We start from the raw sequence: 19,478 nt of genomic DNA, 5'->3' as shown, positions 1-19,478 counted from the left end.
GCCTGTTGAAACTAAAGTGGTTTTAGTTGTACCTGCTTTTATAAGGGCACTTTCATTTTTCTGGGGTAAATACCTAGAAGTGAATAGACAAGAACATGTAGTATGGATGCATTTAACTTTTAAAGAAACTGTGGAGTTGTTTTCCAAAGTGGTTGTATCATTTTACATTCCCACTAGCACTATAAGAGAGCTTCATTTCCTCTGTATCCTTGCCAATACTTGTTACTGTTAGTCTTGTAAAAAAAAATCTAGTCACTGTAATTGGTGTGCAGTGATATCTCATTGTGGTTCTATCTGTGCTGTGCTTAGCCATTCAGTTGTGTCCGACTCTTTGTGACCCCATGGGCTGCAGCCTGCCAGGCTCCTCTCTCCTTGGGGATTCTCCAGGCAACAATACTTGAGTGGGTTGCCATGCCCTGCTCCAGGGGATCTTCCCAACACAGGGATCAAACTCCGGTCTCCAGCACTGCAGGAGGATTCTTTACCATCTGGGCCACCAATTCTATCTGGCATTTCCTTAATGACTTGTAATATTGAATATCTTTTTTGTGTTAATAGCCATTCACATATATTCACTGTTGAAGTGTCTGTTCAAATTTTTTGCCTGTTAAAGAAAATTAGGTTGTTTTCATGTTACTGAGTTTTAAGAGGTCTTTTAGGTACTCTGGGTATAAATATTTTGTTAGATATGATTTGCAAATAGTTTTTCCTGGTTTTCATTGTCTTAATGGTGTCTTTCAAAGAGCTGAAGTTTGTAACTTTGACCAAACTGAATTTATCAGCTTGTATTTTTTTTTAAAATCTTTATTGTGGTATATAAAGAGTTGCACATATTAAATTGGTACAGTTTGATAACTTTGAACATATGCAAACATTTGTGATACCATCACCACAGTCAAGGTAATAGTCATATCCTATATCTCCAGGAATTTCCTTGTGTTCGTTTTGTTTTGTTTGTGGTGAGAACGCTTAACGTGTGATCCACCCTTTTTACAAATTTTGAAGTGTACAATGTAGTATTGTTAAGTACAGACATGTATTGTATAGCAGATCATACAAGTTGTTCATCTAGCATAACTGAAATGTTATACTCATTGAATAACAACTCCCTATTATCCCCCTCCTCTGAGCCCCTGGAAACCACTACTGTATTCTCTATTTCTGGACATTTGACTATTTTAGATATCTCTTATAAATGGAATCATTCAGTATACATCCTTTTGTGACTGGTTTATTTCACCTGGCATAATGTCCTTTAGGTTCATCCACGTTGTCACCAATGGCAGGTGACTTTTTTTTTTTTCCATTTATTTTTATTAGTTGGAGGCTAATCACTTTACAATATTGTAGCGGTTCTTGTCATACACTGACATGAATCAGCCATGGATTTACATGTATTCCCCATCCCGATCCCCCCTCCCACCTCCCTCTCCACCCGATTCCTCTGGGTCTTCCCAGTGTACCAGGCCCAAGCACTTGTCTCATGCATCCAGCCTGGGCTGGTGATCTGTTTCACCATAGACAATATACATGTTTTGATGCTGTTCTCTCAAAACATCCCATCCTCACCTTCTCCCACAGAGTCCAAAATTCTGTTCTGTACATCTGTGTCTCTTTTTCTGTTTTGCATATAGGGTTATCGTTACCATCTTTCTAAATTCCATATATATGTGTTAGTATACTGTATTGGTCTATATCTTTCTGGCTTACTTCACTCTGTATAATGGGCTCCAGTTTCATCCATCTCATTAGAACTGATTCAAATGAATTCTTTTTAACGTCTGAGTAATATTCCATGGTGTATATGTACCACAGCTTCCTTATCCATTCATCTGCTGATGGGCATCTAGGTTGCTTCCATGTCCTGGCTATTATAAATAGTGCTGCGATGAACATTGGGGTGCACGTGTCTCTTTCAGATCTGGTTTTCTTGGTGTGTATGCCCAGAAGTGGTATTGCTGGGTCATATGGCACTTTTATTTCCAGTTTTTTAAGGAATCTCCACACTGTTTTCCATAGCGGCTGTACTAGTTTGCATTCCCACCAACAGTGTAAGAGGGTTCCCTTTTCTCCACAGCCTCTCCAGCATTTATTGCTTGTAGACTTTTGGATAGCAGCCATCCTGACTGGCGTGTAATGGTACCTCATTGTGGTTTTGATTTGCATTTCTCTGATAATGAGTGATGTGGAGCATCTTTTCATGTGTTTGTTAGCCATCTGTATGTCTTCTTTGGAGAAATGTCTGTTTAGTTCTTTGGCCCATTTTTTGATTGGGTCATTTATTTTTCTGGAATTTAGCTTCAAGAGTTGCTTGTATATTTTTGAGATTAATCCTTTATCTGTTGCTTCATTTGCTATTATTTTCTCCCAATCTGAGGGCTGTCTTTTCACCTTGCTTATAGTTTCCTTTGTTGTGCAAAAGCTTTTAAGTTTCATTAGGTCCCATTTGTTTATTTTTGCTTTTATTTCCAATATTCTGGGAGGTGGGTCTTAGAGGATCCTGCTGTGGTTTATGTCGGAGAGTGTTTTGGCAGGTGACTTTTTAAAGTCTGAATAATAAAGGCTTCCCTGGTAACTCTGATGGTAAAGAATCTGCCTGCAATGTGGAAGACTGGGGTTTCATTTCTGGGCCAGGAAGACCCCCTGAAGAAGAGAATGCTACCCACTCTAGTATTCTTGCCTGGGAAATGCTATGGACAGAAGATCCTGGGGGGCTATAGTCCATGGGGTCACAAAGAGTTGGACACAACTAAGTGACTAATACTGTGCTATCTTGATTTATTGTAGCTTTATAAGGAATCTTGAGATCAGAAAATGTTAATCCTCCACATTTGTTCTTTCTAAAAATTATTTTGGCTAATATGGGTTCTTTGCTTATATGAATTCTGGAGCTAGTTTATCAATATCTACACAAAGTGTGCTGAGATTTTGGTTGACTGTGGTGGAGTATTAATTAATTTGGGAGAGCTGAAATCTTAACAATATGGAATATTACACATTATCATGTGATGTATCTTTCCATTTACTTAGGTCTTCTTTAATTCCCCTCAGCAATGTTTTGTGTTTTAAGTGTACAAGCCATTCTATTTCTTGGAATTTGTTCAGTATTTCATGATTTTTGATTCTATCTTTTTTTAAATAGACTATTTAAAAGAGCAATTTTAGGTTCACAGTAAAAGTGAGCAGGAAGTACAAGTTGTGCCCGTATACCCCTTGGCCCCATACTCTCTCCCACTCTCAACATCCACCACCAAAGGTGTACATTTGTTACAACTGATGAACCTATATTATCATCCATAGTCCATAGTTTAGTTTAGAGTTCACTCTTGGTGATGTATGTTCTATGGGTTTCAGCAAATATGTAGTGACACCATGTAGTGTTACACAGAAAATTTCACGACCCTAAAATTCTCCTGTGTTTGTCCTATTTATCCCTCCTTTCGCACTAACCCCTGGAGAACACTGATCTTTTAATTCTCTATAGTTTTGCCTTTTCCAGAACTTCATATATTTGGAATAATACAGTATGTAGCCTTTTCAGATTGGTTTTTCACTTCAGCTCAGTTCAGTCACTCAGTCGTGTCCGACTCTTTGCAACCCTATGAATCACAGCAAAGCAGGCCCCCCTGTCCACCACCAACTCCCGGAGTTTACTCAAACTCATCTCCATTGACTCAGTGATGACATCCAGCCATCTCATCCTCTGTCGCTCCCTTCTCCTCCTGCCCCCAAATCCCTCCCAGCATCAGGGTCTTTTCCAATGAGTCAAGTCTTCACATGAGGTGGCCAAAGTATTGGAGTTTCAGCTTCAGTGTCAGTCCTTCCAATGAACACCCAGGACTGATCTCCTTTAGGATGGACTGGTTGGATCTCCTTGCAGTCCAAGGGACTCTCAAGAGTCTTCTCCGACACCACAGTTCAAAAGCATCAATTCTTTGGTGCTCAGCTTTCTTCACAGTCCAACCCTCACATCAATACATAGTAATCTGCATTTAAACTTCCTCCATATCTTTTCATGGCTTGACAGCTTATTTCTTTTTAGTCCTGAATCATATTCCATTTTCTGGATGCACCACAGTTTATTTATCCAATCATTTACTAAGTTGCTTCCAAATTTTGACATTATGAATAAAGTTTCCATAAACATTCTTGCAGGTTTTTGTGTAGACATGTTTTCAGATTTTGTTGGTTGTTGACTAAAAAAGTTGCACAGCATGAGAGTTGTGAGTTAAGTTTTATTTGGGGTAAAATGAGGACTGCAGCCTGGGAAACAGCACCTTAGATAGCTCTGAGAAACTGCTCCAAAGAGGTAGAGGGGGAAGGTCAATACATGTGATTTTGGTGAAGGGCGAGTTCATGCAATCAGGCACTTATTTTACAAAAGGTTTCTGCTAGTCTGCTAGGAGCTGATGTTGCCATGAAGGGTATCAGTGCTTTTCTAGATATGAGGAGATGTAAGGATTGAGATCATGAAATCAGTTTCTGAAAATATCTAACTACCTAAAGACCTGTTTCATCAGTTTGCTTGGAGCACAGAGTGCCTCATTCTCCACCCTGAACTTCCTTCAGGCCTTATCAAAGTCAACAGCTGCAGCAGCACACGATTCAATCTCCACAGAGGCAGATGGCAAATGCCCTTGGCAAGTGCCAATTTGTCATCGACAGGTTACATATCAGACAGCATGATTGCTGGATTGTACTGTAAGAATACTGTTCATGGGCTTCTCAAGGCAAGAATACTGAAGTGGTTTGCCATTCCCTTCTCCAGTGGACCACATTTTATCAGAGCTCTCCACCGTGACCTGTCCATCTTGGGTGGCCCTACATGGCATGGCTCATAGTTTCACTGAGTTAGACAAGGCTGTGGTCCATGTGACCAGATTGGTTAGTTTTCTGTGATTGTGGTTTTCAGTCTGTCTGCCCTCTCTGATGGAGAAGGATAAGAGGCTTATGAAAGCTTCCTGATGGGAGAGACTGACTGAGGGGGAAACTGGGTCTTGTTCTGATGGGCGGGGTCATGCTCAGTAAATCTTTAATCCAGTTTTCTGCTAAGGGCTGTGTTCCCTCCCTGTTGTTTGACCGGAGGCCAAACTATGGTGGAGGTAATGAAGGTAATGGCGACCTCCTTCAAAAGGCCCCATGCAGGGACTGCCACACTCAGTGCCCCCAATCCTGCAGCAGGCCCCCGCCGACCCACGCCTCTGCTGGAGACCCCTGGACACTCACGGGCGAGTCTGGGTCAGTCTCTTGCGGGGTCACTGCTCCTTCCTCCTGGGTCCTGGTGTGCAAAATGTTTTATTTGTGCCCTCGCAGAGTCTGTTTCCCCAGTCCTGTGTAAGTTCTGGCAGTTCTATGGTGGTGTTAATTGTGACCTCCTCCAAGAGGGCTTATGCCATACCCCGGTCTACCGCACCCAGAGCCCCTGGCCCTGTAGCAGTCCACTGCTGACCCATACCTCTTCAGGAGACACTCAAAAACAGTTCTGGCTCAGTCTCTGTGGGGTCTCTGGGTCCTGGTGTGCACAAGGTTTGTTTGAGCCCTCCGAGCCTCTCTGGCGGGTATGGGGTTTGATTCTAAATGTGATTTAGCCCCTTCTGCCATCTTGCTGTGGCTTCTCCTTTGCCTTTGGATGTGGGGTATCTTTTTTTGGTGGGATTCAACACTCTCCTATCGACAGTTGTTCAGCAGTGAGTTGTAATTTTGGAGTTATCACAGGAGAAGATGAGTGCACGTCCTTCTACTCTGCCATCTTCAAGCTAGTGAAGGTGATGAAATTCCAGTTGAGCTATTTCAAATCCTAAAAGATGATGCGGTGAAAGTGCTGCACTCAATATGCCAGCAAATTTGGAAAACTAGCAGTGGCCACAGGACTGGAAAATGTCAGTTTTCATTCCAATCCCCAAAAAAGGAAATGCCAAATAATGTTCAAAGTACCACACAATTGCACTCATCTCATATGCTAGCAAAGTAATGCTCAAAATTCTTCAAGCCAGGCTTCAACAGTACATGAACCATGAACCTTCAGATTTTCAAGCTGGATTTAGAAAAGGCAGAGGAACCAGAGATCAAATTGCCAACATCCACTGGATCATCGAAAAAGCAAGAGAATTCCAGAAAAACATATACTTCTGCTTCATTGACTACACCAAAGCGTTGACTGTGTGGATCAAAACAAACTGTGGAAAATTCTTTAAAAGATGGGAATACCAGACCACCTGACCTGCTTCCTGAGAAATCTATATGCAGGTCAGGAAGCAACAGTTAGAACTGGACATGGAACAACAGACTGGTTCCAAACAGGGAAAGGAGTACATCAAGGCTGTATATTGACACCCTGCTCATTTAACTTCTATGCAGAGTACATCATGAAAAACACCAGGCTGGATGAAGCACAAGCTGGAATCAATATTGCTGGGAGAAATATCAATAACCTCAGATATGCAGATGATACCACCCTCATGGCAGAAAGCAAAGTAGAACTAAAGAGCCTCTTAATGAAAGTGAAAGAGGAGAGTGAAAAAGTTGGCTTAAAACTCAACCTTCAGAAAACTAAGATCATGGCATCTGGTCCCATCATTTCATGGCAAATAAATGGGGAAACAGTGGAAACATTGGCTGACTTTATTTTTTGGGGCTCCAAAATCACTGCAGATGGTGATTGCAGCCATGAAATTAAAAGACACTTGGTCCTTGGAAGAAAAGCTATGACCAACCTAGACAGCATATTAAAAAACAGACATTATTTTACCCACAAAGGTCCGTCTAGTCAAAGCTATGGTTTTTCCAGTAGTCATGTATAGACGTGAGAGTTGGACTATAAAGAAAGCTGAGCACTGAAGAATTGATGCTTTTGAACTGTGGTGTTGGAGAAGACTCTTGAGAGTCCCTTGGGCTGCAAGGAGATCCAATCAGTCCATCCTAAAGGAAATCAGTCCTGAATATTCGTCAGAAGGACTGATGCTGAAGCCAAATCTCCAATACTTTGGCTACCTGACGTGAAGAAATGACTCATTGGAAAAAGCCCTGATGCTGGGAAAGGTTGAAGGCAGGAGGAGAAGGCAACGACAGAGGATGAGATGGTTGGATGGCATCACCGACTCAATGGACTTGAGTTAGAGTAAGCTCCGGGAGTTGCTGATGAACAGAGAAGGCTGGTGTGCTGTGGTTCATGGGGTCACAGAGATTCAGACACAACTGAGTGACTGAACTGACTGACTGTAAGAATGTTTACTTTTGTAAGAAACTACCAAACTTTTTCCAAAGTGGTTGTACCATTTTGCATTCCTACCAGCAATGAATGAGAGTTTCTCTCTTTTATTTAAAAAAAAAAATTAATTTCTTGACTGCGTGCTGTGGCAGGTGGGATCTCAGTGCTAAGATCAGGGATCAAGCCCATGCCCCCTGAATTGGAAGTGCAGTCTTAACCACTGAACTGCCTTGGGGAGTCCCAAGAGTTCCTTTTTCTCCATATCCTCACCAGCATTTGGTGTTGTCAGTGTTCTGGATTTTCTCTGTTCTGATATGTGTGCCATGTTATTTCACTGTTGCTTTAGTTTGAAATTCCCTAGTAACATAAGATGTGGAGTATCTTTTTCTATGTTAATATTACCTCTGTATATCTTCTTTGGTAAGAAGATCTTTTGCCCATTTTTTAATTGGATTGTTAATTTCTTATTGTTGACTTTTAAGTATTCTTTGTATATTTTGTACAGCAGTCCTTTATCAGAGATGTGTTTCGCAAATATTTTCTCCCAATCTGTGGCTCATCTTTTCGTTTCCTTGATAGTGAACCTTTGGATCAACACCTCTCCATTTTCCTCATCCTCTACCCCTCTCAATCTGCATTCTTCTCTCTGGTGCTAGAGGTTTCACTTTTCTCTCTTTTTTTTTCTTCCACATATAAATGAGATGATGTAGTGATTGTCTTTCTGTATCTAGCTTAGTTCACTTAGCGTAAATGTCCTCTAGATCCATTCTATGTTGTTGCAACTGATGAAATTTCCTTCTTTTTAATGGCTGAATAATAATATTCCATTTGTATGGGTGTATCAAGTTTAAAAAATCCATTTATCTTTACATGGGATTGCTATATCATGTAGTTCTATTTTTAATTTTTTGAGGCGTGCCCATGCTGTTTTCCATAATGTCGATACAAATTTATGTTCTCATTAATGGTATGTTCTTAGTCACTCAGTCATGTCTGACTCATTGTGACCCCTCAGATTGTAGTTTGCCAGCCTCTTCTGTTCATGGGGATTCTCCAGGCAAGAATGCTGGAGTGGGTAGCCATGCCCTCCTCCAGGGTATCTTTCCAACCAGGGGATCGAACCCAGGTCACCCACATTGCAGAAGGATTCTTTACCATCTCAACCACCAGGGAAGCCTAAGAATATTGGAGTGGGTAGCCTATCCCTTCTGCAGGGATAGGAATTGAACCGGGGTCTCTTGAATTGCAGGTGGATTCTTTACCAGCTGAGCTACCTGGGAATTATGCAAGAGTTCTGTTTTCTTCAAATGCTTGCCAATCCTTGTTGCCTTATCTTTTGGATAATATCCATCCTAGTAGGTATAAAGAGATATCTCACCATGGTTTTGATTTGCATTTCTCTGATAACCAGTAATATTGAGCACATTTTCATGTACCCATTTGGCTATTTGTATATATTCTTTGCAAAAATATCTATTGAGGTCATTTGCCTATTTTATAATTAGGTTATCAATTCATGGATTGCTATTAAGTTGTATGAGTTTCTTATATATTTCAGGTATTAAACCCTTAACAGATACATGGTTTTAAAATATCTTCTCCCATTATGTGTGTGTGTTAGTTGTTCAGCCACGTTGCAACCATAAACTGTAGTCTTTCAGGCAGACTGTCCTCTGTCCATAGTATTCTTCAGGCAAGAATATTGGAGTGGGTAGTCATTCCTTTTTATAGGGGATCTTCCCAACCCAGGATTGTACCCAGGTCTCCTGCATTGCAGGCAGATTCTTTACTGTTTGATTATGTAGGTTGCTTTTTTAAAAAATTCTGATAATTGTTTCCTTTGTCATGCAGAAATGCTTTAGTTTGATGTAGTTCCACTTCTTGATTTTTGCTTTTTCATGTGTACTTTTGGTGTCATATATATTAACTGATGAATATTGAATTGGCTTTGCATGTCCAGCATAAATCTCATTTGGGGTATGATGAGGTATGATGATGTATTTTCTCATCTTAAGTATCAGTTTCTAGTTGTTGTTAGTATATAGGAATACACTTGATGCTTGTGTGTTGATCTTGTATGTTAATCTGTAAATTTGCTAAACTGACATATTAGTTCTAATAATTTTTGTAGAATTCATTGTATTTCCTTTGTAGACTATAATGTCAGTACTGGTGAGTATGCAACTGAAGACTTGAGGGGGGACCTTTTGCAATCTTCAGAGCTCTCTTTTTGTGCAGCTCTCTACTTTATGGTTCCCTTCCCTACAAATCAGGATTTCCCTGGTCCAGTGGCTAAGACTTTGCACTCCCAATGCAGGAGACCTGGGGCTGACCCATGTTCAGGGAACTAGAATGTTCAGGCATCCTACATGCCACAGCTAAGACCCAGTGCAACCAAATAAATCAATATATATTTTTAAAAGCTTTACCATCTAATGGGAGGACACAAATGATAAACAAATAAGACCATACCAAATAGTGATAACTGTCATGATTAAGATAAATCATGCTCACAAGACTCATGATGATCACTTTATAAGCATGGTTCTTTTATGTGAATAGGCCTAAATTTGGGCATACATATTTGGAGAAGTATGGGAGAAGGACTAATGTTTTAGCAGTAAAAGAATTGGCCATCTGTTCAGTTATCTAGTTTGGGCTTTCAGGTGAAACACAGATGCTCAGAAAAGAACTTAGAAATGTATCTACAAGTAGAAGAAGTAAAAAGAAAAGGACATTCTACAATAATTTAAACTCAGCCTAACAAGATTATTAGAACTCTTTCAAGTAAGATTTTGTGACCCTCCATCTCTTTAGTTCTTTTTATGCTTACAGACCAAAAAAATAAAATAAAACAATAAAACTTTTAAAATCTGCTTTTATAACCTGATTCTGTGTGAAAATACCCGATGGGAATTTCCATTCTCTTTTGTCTTAAAATTCACTGATATTGCTTCTCTCTAGTTTCCTTCTCTTGCTCCTTGATGTTCAATTTCTTTCTCTGTCACTAGTAGCATCTCTATTCCCTGGAGAAGGACAAAAGTCAATGCTAAAATAGTTGAAACGGTGAGTGAGAAAAGTCATAAAAGGTCTCAAACCAACCTTGGCAGCTGTCCTTCCAAAGTCAGAGAAGAAAGTGAAAAAAAAAAAATAATAATATGGAGCCTGATACAAATCTGATTCTAACATTTATCTGCCTCAGGAAGAACTATATGGTCAGATATTGGAAGATTGGGACACTGAAGTCACATTTTTCCTATAAGCTTAAAATAGAGTAATATTCTGAAACAAACAAATAAAGGGCTCCTGGGAGATTCCTATTTGATTTGTGACAATAATACTGTTACAATGAACAAAATTTCACTTCAAAAAAAAGCTAATAAATGACCATCCTCTTGCAAAGTCCCTGCAAAGTCCAGTGGAAAGCTTTTCTTTTGTCTCAAGCCTATGTAGTCTATGCAATAAAGTAAAAACTAAAACTCCTACAACCTCACTGTGCATGTGTGCTCAGTTGTGTCTGACTTTCTGTAACCACATGGACTGTAGTCTGCTAGGCTTCTCTGTCCATGGGATTTCCCAGGCAAGAATACTGGAGTGGGTTACCACTTCCTACTCCAGGAGATCTTTCCCACCCAGGGACTGAACCCACATCTCTTGCATCTCCTACATTGGTAGGCAGATTCTTTATCACTGTGCCACCTGGGAAGCCCATGACCTCACTAGTCCTCTGCAAATCTCACTCTGGGTAAAACATCAGCAACAAATCACTGGCCTCACTAAAATACAAGCTATAGTTCTCAGACCAAAGCTGCTGAATGTGATCTTTCTGGTCAAAATTAAATTAGATTATATTGAAACATCTCCTCTCCCAATTCCCAGCATTAAATCTTTCCCTCTAAAACTATCATGTGCCACATGTCTGCTTGGGAACAGGTTTACCATACATAACCCGGGTTAGACCCCTGAACAACAACAACAAAATCACAACAGGAGTTTGATTATTGTAAAAAACAAAAAAAACTGTTCTCATACTTTGATTGAAAATAGAATGATAACAAAGGAATATATGGAGAAATTAAACAAAACTATAATGTTCTGCTTCAGTTCAGTTGAGTTTGGTCACTCAATCATGTCCGACTCTTTGCGACCCCATGGACTGCAACATGCCAGGCCTCCCTGTACATCACCAACTTCTGGAGTTTACCCAAACTCATGTCCATTGAGTCGGTGATGCCATCCAACCATCTCATCCTATGTTGTCCCCTTCTCCTCCTGCCTTCAACCTATCCCAATATCAGGGTCTTTTCAAATGAGTCAGTTCTTGTCATCAGGTGGCCAAAGTATTGAAGTTTCAGCTTCAATATCAGTCCTTCCAATGAACACCAGGACGGATCTCATTTAGAATGGACTGGTTGCATCTCCTTGCAGTCCAAGGGACTCTCAAGAGTATTCTCCAACACCATAATTCAAAAGAATCAAGTATTCAGTGCTCAGCTTTCTTTACAGTCCAACTCCCACATCCATACATGACCACTGGAAAAACCATAGCCTTGACTAGATGGACCTTTGTTGGCAAAGTAACGTCTCTGCTTTTTAATATGCTGTCTAGGTTGGTCATAACTTTCCTTTCAAAGAGTAAGCATCTTTTAATTTCATGGCTGCAGTCACCATCTGCAATGATTTTGGAGTCCCCAAAAATAAAGTCAGCCACTGTTTCCCCATCTATTTGCCATGAAATGATGGGACCAGATGCCATGATCTTAGTTTTCTGAATGTTGAGCTTTAAGCCAACTTTTTCACTCTCTTTCACTTTCATTAAGAGGCTCTTTAGTTCTACTTTGCTTTCTGCCATGAGGGTGGTATCATCTGCATATCTGAGGTAATTGATAATTCTCCAGGCAATCTTGATTCCAGCTTGTGCTTTATCCAGCCCAGCGTTTCTCATGATGTACTCTGAATAGAAGTTAAATGAGCAGGGTGAAAATATACAGCCTTGAAGTACTCCCTTTCCTATTTGGAACCAGTCTGTTGTTCCATGTCCAGTTCTAACTGTTGCTTACTGACCTGCATACAGGTTTCTCAAGAGGCAGGTCAGGTGGTCTGGTACTGCTATCTGTTTCAGAATTTTCCACAGTTTATTGTGATCCACACAGCCAAAGGCTTTGGCATAGTCAATAAAGCAGAAATAGATGTTTTTCTGGAACTCTCTTGCTTTTTCAATGATCCAGCGGATGTTGGCAATTTGATCTCTGTTTCCTCTGCCTTTTCTAAAACCAGCTTAAACATCTGGAAGCTCATGGTTCATGTACTGTTGAAGTCTGGCTTGGAGGATTTTGAGCATTACTTTGCTAGCGTGTGAGATGAGTGAAATTGTGCGGTAGTTTGAATGTTCTTTGGCATTGTGTTTCTTTGGGATTGGAATGAAAACTGACTTTTTCCAGTCCTGTGGCCACTGCTGTGTTTTCCAAATTTGCTGGCATATTGAGTGCAGCACTTTCACAGCAGCATCTTTCAGGATTTGAAATAGCTCAACTGGAATTCCATCACCTCCACTAGCTTTGTTCTTAGTGATGCTTCCTAAGACCCACTTGACTTTACATTCCAGGATGTCTGGCTCTAGGTGAGTGCTCACACCATCATGATTATCTGGGTCGCGAAGATCTTTTTTGTACAGTTCTTCTGTGTATTCTTGCCACCTCTTCTTAATATCTTCTGCTTTGTCAGGTCCATACCATTTCTGTCCTTTATTGAGCCCATCTTTGCATGAAATGTTCCCTTGGTATCTCTAATTTTCTTGAAAAGATCGCTTGTCTTTCCCATTCTATTATTTTCCTCTATTTCTTTGCACTGATCACTGAGGAAGGCTTTCTTAGCTCTCCTGGCTATTCTTTCAAACTCTACATTCAAATGGGTATATCTTTCCTTTCTCTCCTTTGTTTTTTGCTTCTCTTCTTTTCACAGCTATTTGTAAGGCCTCCTCAGACAGCCATTTTGCTTTTTGGCATTTCTTTTTTTGGGGATGGTCTTGATCCCTGTCTCCTGTACAATGTCATGAACCTCCAGCCATAGTTCATCAGGCACTCTGTATATCAGATCTAATCCCTTAAATCTATTTCTCACTTCCACTGTATAGTCATAAGGGATTTGATTTAGGTCATAACTGAATGGTCTTGTGGTTTCCCCCACTTTCTTCAATTTCAGTCTGAATTTTGCAATAAGGAGTTCATAATCTGAGCCACAGTCAGCTCCTGGTCTTGTTTTTGCTGACTGTATAGAGCTTCTCCATTTTTGACTGCAAAGAATACAATCAATCTGATTTCGGTGTTGGCCATCTGGTGATGTTCATGTGTAGAGTCTTCTCTTGTGTTGATGGAAGAGGGTGTTTGGTATGACCAGTGCGTTCTCTTGGCAAAACTCTATTAGCCTTTGCCCTGCTTCATTCCGTACTCCAAGGCCAAATTTTCCTGTTACTCCAGGTGTTTCTTGACTTCCTACTTTTGCATTCCAGTCCCCTATAATGAAAAGGACATATTTTTTGGGTGTTAGTTCTAAAAGGTCTGGTAGGTCTCCATAGAACCGTTCAACTTCAGCTTCTTCAGCATTAGTGATCAGGGCATAGACTCGGATTACTGTGATATTGAATGGTTTGCCTTGGAAACGAACAGAGCTCATTCTGCCGTTTTTGAGATTGCATCCAAGTACTGCATTTTGGACTCTTGTTGACTACGATGGCTACTCCATTTTTCTTTTTTCTTTTTTTAAATTTTTTAAATTTATTTTTATTAGTTGGAGGCTAATTACTTTACAATATTTTAGTGGTTTTTGCCATACATTGACATGAATCAGCCATGGATTTACATGTGGTCCCCATCCCAATCCCCCCTCCCACTTCCCTCCCCATCCCATCCCTCTGGGTCTTCCCAGTGCACCAGTGCCGAGCACTTGTCTCACACATCCAACCTGGGCTGGTGATCTGTTTCACCCTTGATAGTATACTTGTTTCAATGCTATTCTCTCAGAACATTCCACCCTCGCCTTCTCCCACAGAGTTTAAAAGTCTGTTCTGTATTTGTGTGTCTCTTTTTCTGTTTTGCATATAGGGTTATCATTACTATCTTTTTAAATTCCATGTATATGGGTTAGTATATTGTATTGGTCCTTATCTTTCTGGCTTACTTTGGCTACTCCATTTTTCTAAGTGATTCCTGTCCACAGTAGTAGATGTAATTTTCATCTGAGTCAAATTCACCCATTCCAGTCCATTTTAGTTTGCTAATTCCTAGAATGTTGATGTTCACTCTTGCTATCTCCTGTTTGACCATTTCCAATTTGCCTTGATTCATGGACCTAACATTCCAGGTTCCTATGCAATATTTCTCTTTACAGCATCAGACCTTGCTCCTATCGCCAGTCATATTCACAACTGGGTGTTGTTTTTGCTTTTCCCCATCCCTTCATTCTTTCTGGAGTTACTTCTCCACTGATCTCCAGTAGCATATTGGGCACCTACCAACCTGGGGAGTTCATCTTTCAGTGTCCTATCTTTTTGCCTTTTCATACTATTCATGGGGTTCTCAAGGCAAGAATACTGAAGTGGTTTGCCATTCCCTTCTCCAGTGGACCACATTTTGTCAGACCTCTCCACCATGACCCGTCTGTCTTGGGTGGCCCCATACACGGCATGGCCTAGTTTTATTGAGTTAGACAAGACTGTGGTCCATGTGATCAGATTGGCTAGTTTTCTATGATTGTGGTTTCAGTCTATCTGCCCTCTGATGCCCTCTCTCAGCACCTACTGTCTTGCTGGGATTTCTCTTACTTTGGATGGGGGGGTATCTCTTCATGGCTGCTCCAGCAAAGTACAGCCACAGTTCCTTACCTTGGGCGTGGGATATCTACTCACCGGCCGCCACTCCTGATGTTGGACTTGGGTATCTCCTCTCGGCGGCTCGCTGCTCTAGCGCAGCTTGCTGCTCAAACCATATATCTTTGCAAAGTAAAATTTATCCTTTGGGATAGATGTATTTTCTTTTTAAATTTAAATTTACTTAACAGGTCAACAAGGTTTATTTTCCACAAGATCTTTTGCAAATTTCTTCCGTTTTCCTAATATCCCTAGCACAACCAGAAAATAAGAAAAAAAATTTTTTTTCTACTAAATATTTGTTTTTTGGCAAATATCTCTGTATTTCCCATTTTCAGTTTTACCTACTGAAATGATGTTCTTTATTTACTTTCATATACCTGCCTTCAAATAGCACTGAAGCATTGCTCTTAGAAGATACTTTACTAAGAATATATGATTGTGGGAATATGAAATAGAATCCATTTCTAATTTATAAGAAAGAAAGGAGAAGTGACAGTAATTTTGAAGTGACACTAATCTGTCACTCCATAACACAGGATACATAAAAACCAAGATATTCAGTAATCAATGGATGTTAAGTAGATTAGAAAATCATCATGTTGCTGCACCTACTTTCCTTTCACTGAAAAGGTGTGAAATCCTGCAAAGTGAACATAGGCTTTCAAATTTACCTACGAGGTCTTCAGACTCAATTACCTGCTTATCATTTCCAAGCTGATGAGGGTTTTTTTTTTACTCTAGCTTTGTTTCAAATTATATTCCTTCAAAATGGAATCTAAATTTTCCTGAAAAGACTCATGACTTCAGTGAGATGATTAGAAGCACATCGTCTAGAATCACATGGTTTGTAGCTAAGACTCAGAGACAATAAACACTTCGGCCATGCAGATATGTACAGGAAGAGAATTCCCGACCATATAGAGCCACTAGGAGCTGTGGGGCAAGAATGACCCAAGTCTTACTGACTTTCAAGAGAACTTTCTGCTTGCTCAGTACAGGAGCAGAAGTATCCTTGAAAATCATCGTCACTCTGTGAATATCTATCCACTGTCTCCAGGGACCATACCAAAAACTAAATAATCTTAGGTACCATCATGAAACAACTTTTATTATCTTTTTAAAAATATTAATATAAGCAGAAATAATATGTATTTAATTGTATAACTTCAGTTAAATGTCATTTAGGAGTTATAATTTTCTAAAAGTTACCTCGTGAATACTACTTTCATCAATGATGGGCCCAATGTTTATTGGAGAAAAAAATCTCTGTGTTTACATGTTGTTAACTCAACAAATATTTACTGAACACACCACTACTTGCCATGTAGAGTATTAGATGTGGGGGATACAATAACGAGCCAGAAGGACATTGTCACTCCTTTCACAAAATGTTTTATGGAAGTAGGTACAGTGAAGCATCTTGGAGAGAGAGGAGGTTTTACTCACATCTTTATGAGAGAGTTTAGTTAGAAACTTCTGGTTGAGAAACAAATCATCAGAGGTGTTTCAGGTCCTTATAAATATCACGCTTGTATTTACATAACTACTTAGTAGAATTTCCTGTATAAGCTGGTTCAGATTATTTTACTTGGTAAAATGAGCTTTCATTAATACATTAAAATGTGACCTTTGTGACATAAAACCACTGTCACCCACTTGAATGGAATGTGTTAATATTTCCCCAGAGTTCTGTCCTGAGTTATAGGCTAAGAGAAACTTCAACAGTTTATGTTACTAAGTGAAGTAAGTTAGAGAAAAACAAATATCACCTGATATCACTTATATGTGGAATCTATAAAAAAAAGATACAGATGAATTTATTTACACAAAAGAAATAGACTCACAGACATAGAAGACAAACTAATAGCTACCAAAAGGGAAAGGAAGGGAAGGAATAAATCAGAAGTTTAGGATTAAAATATACATACTATCATATAGAAAATAGGTAAACAACAAGGTTCTATTGTATAATACAGTGAACCATATTCACATATCTTGTAATAACCTATACTGGAAGAGAATCTGAAAAAGTATATATATATGTATAAATGGAACACTTTTTCTATACAGCAGAAATTAACACAACATTGTACACAAATTACACTTTAATTTTAAAAAATAAAAATAAAGACCTCCCTAAAAGTGGAAATTTCACATACACCTGTTGCAAATTTTTATTTAAAATATTTCTCTTCTGCTTAATTCTTCCATTCACTTATCCATCTATCAGTACTGCTGCTGCTGCTAAGTCACTTCAGTCATGTCCAGCTATGTGCAACCCCATAGACATCAGCCCACCAAGCTCCTCTGTCCCTGGAATTCTCCAGGCAAGAACACTGGAGTGGGTTGCCATTTCCTTCTCCAATCAACCAATACATGTATGTCTTAAATGCTGACTATGTGCAAAATAATGACCTAGACAAAATCCAGGGTAAAGTCCTAATGGCCCTATCAAGTCAGAAGGGTTTGTGGAAAGGTCCTACTGTACTGCACAGGGACCCCTACTCAATGTCATTTGGCAGCCTGGATGAGAGGGGGGTATGCGGAAGAAAGGATACATGTATATGTGTGGCTGAGTCCCTTTGCCATCCACCTGAAACTATCACAACACTGTTACTGGCTATACTCTAATATAAAATAAAAAGTTAAAAAATTAACTAAATAAAAAATAGAATGGATTAACAACAAGGTCCTTCTGTACAGCACAGGAAGCTCTGCTCGATGTCATGTGGCAGCCTGGATGAGAGGGGAGTTTGGGGGAAAACAGATACATGTATACATATGGCTGAGTCTCTTTGCTGTCCACCTGAAACTATCACAACACTGTTAATCAACTATACCCCAAGATAAAATAAAAAGTTTTTAAAAAGGGGGAGTTTGTGAAAGGATTTCAATCTAAATGGAGACAGAGGACGAGAAATGCACAACTTTACACAGGCACCCTCAAAAAAAGAGAACTCAAGAACTGAAAGACTCTTGACTTCTTGTAAATGCTTGATTTACAGAAGACAAGACTCATCTCCTGACTAGTAAACTCCTCCTAATAGTCTCTCCATTCTCACATCCCTGCTTGGACTCTGGCTGGATGTCCCCTTTTCCACTCCTTGTCCATCAACACAGACCACTTCAAACTCTCAAAAGACTTGCCTGTAACTTGCATAGCATGTGTTTCCCCAGTTACCATTCTTCTGCTATTCCCAAATAAAATGTTTCTGGTAATTAAAACTTGCCTCAATTTACCTCTTTATTTAGTCCACAGGGTATATAAACAAGTAAATTCATTATCATATTTAGTGTACAGAGTTCAATAATTAGAAAACGTGCCAAGCAAAGGTTGGGAATACAAGAGGGAAAAAACTTCTCAAAGGGCTGAGACATGCAGAAAAATGACAATTAAACATGAATCTCCTGAAAAGGGGGAAACAAGAGGAGGTCAAAGAGAAAGGAAAACATCTTTGTAAATGTTTATCTGATCATTTCCCAAATTTTGTTCTTCATTATTTGTACAATACAACATATGAAATTAAAAGGTGCTTGCTCCTTGGGAGAAAAGTTATGACCAACATAGACAGCGTATTAAAAAGCAGAGACATTACTCTGCCAACAAAGGTCCCTCGAGTCAAAGTTATGGTTTTTCCAGTAGTCATGTATGGATGTGAGAGTTGGACCATAAAGAAAGTTGAGCACTGAAGAAATAATACTTTTGAACTGTGGTGTTGGAGAAGACTCTTGAGAGTTCCTTGGATTGCAATGAGATCCGACCAGTCCATCCTAAAGAAAATCAGTCCTGAATATTCATCGGAAGGACTGATGCTGAAGCTGAAACTCCAATACTTTGGCCACCTGATGTGAAGAGCTGACTCATTAGAAAAGACCCTGATGCTGGGAAAGATTGAAGGCAGAAGGAGAAGGGGATGGCAGAGGATAGATGGTTGGATGGCATCACCGACTCAATGGACATGAGTTTGAGTAAACTTCGGGAGTTGGTGATGAACAGGGAGGCCTGGCGTGCTGCAGTCCATGGGGTTTCAAAGAGTCGGACACGACTGAGTGACGGAACTGAACAACGTATTTATTTTGAAACTCATTTTGAAGTCAAGTTTTAGCAATGGTGAAGTAGTTTATTTTGACTAAGCCCCTGAAAGATAGCAATTATATCTATAAACAAAACTAATTTTTGAAAAACAGAAACAAAAACCCATTGAAGGCACCAGGGAGTAACTATAAGCATACAGAAACTGTAGATTTTTAGATACTTACAAGCAACAAAACAACATGTATTGCATGATGTCCAGTTTTCCATGGCTTTTCTCCTGGGGGCACTTTGCAGTCCATATCTGATGATGGGCAGAAAGAACTCAAGCAGAAAGCACAATGTTATTGGGTAGAGAATTCCATGGGTTG

This window comes from Cervus elaphus, chromosome 14 (genome assembly GCF_910594005.1).
Source record: "Cervus elaphus chromosome 14, mCerEla1.1, whole genome shotgun sequence".
In the NCBI taxonomy this organism is placed as follows: domain Eukaryota; kingdom Metazoa; phylum Chordata; class Mammalia; order Artiodactyla; family Cervidae; genus Cervus; species Cervus elaphus.
The sequence above is the reverse complement of the archived record's forward strand: the minus strand, read 5'-3'. Positions refer to the sequence as shown.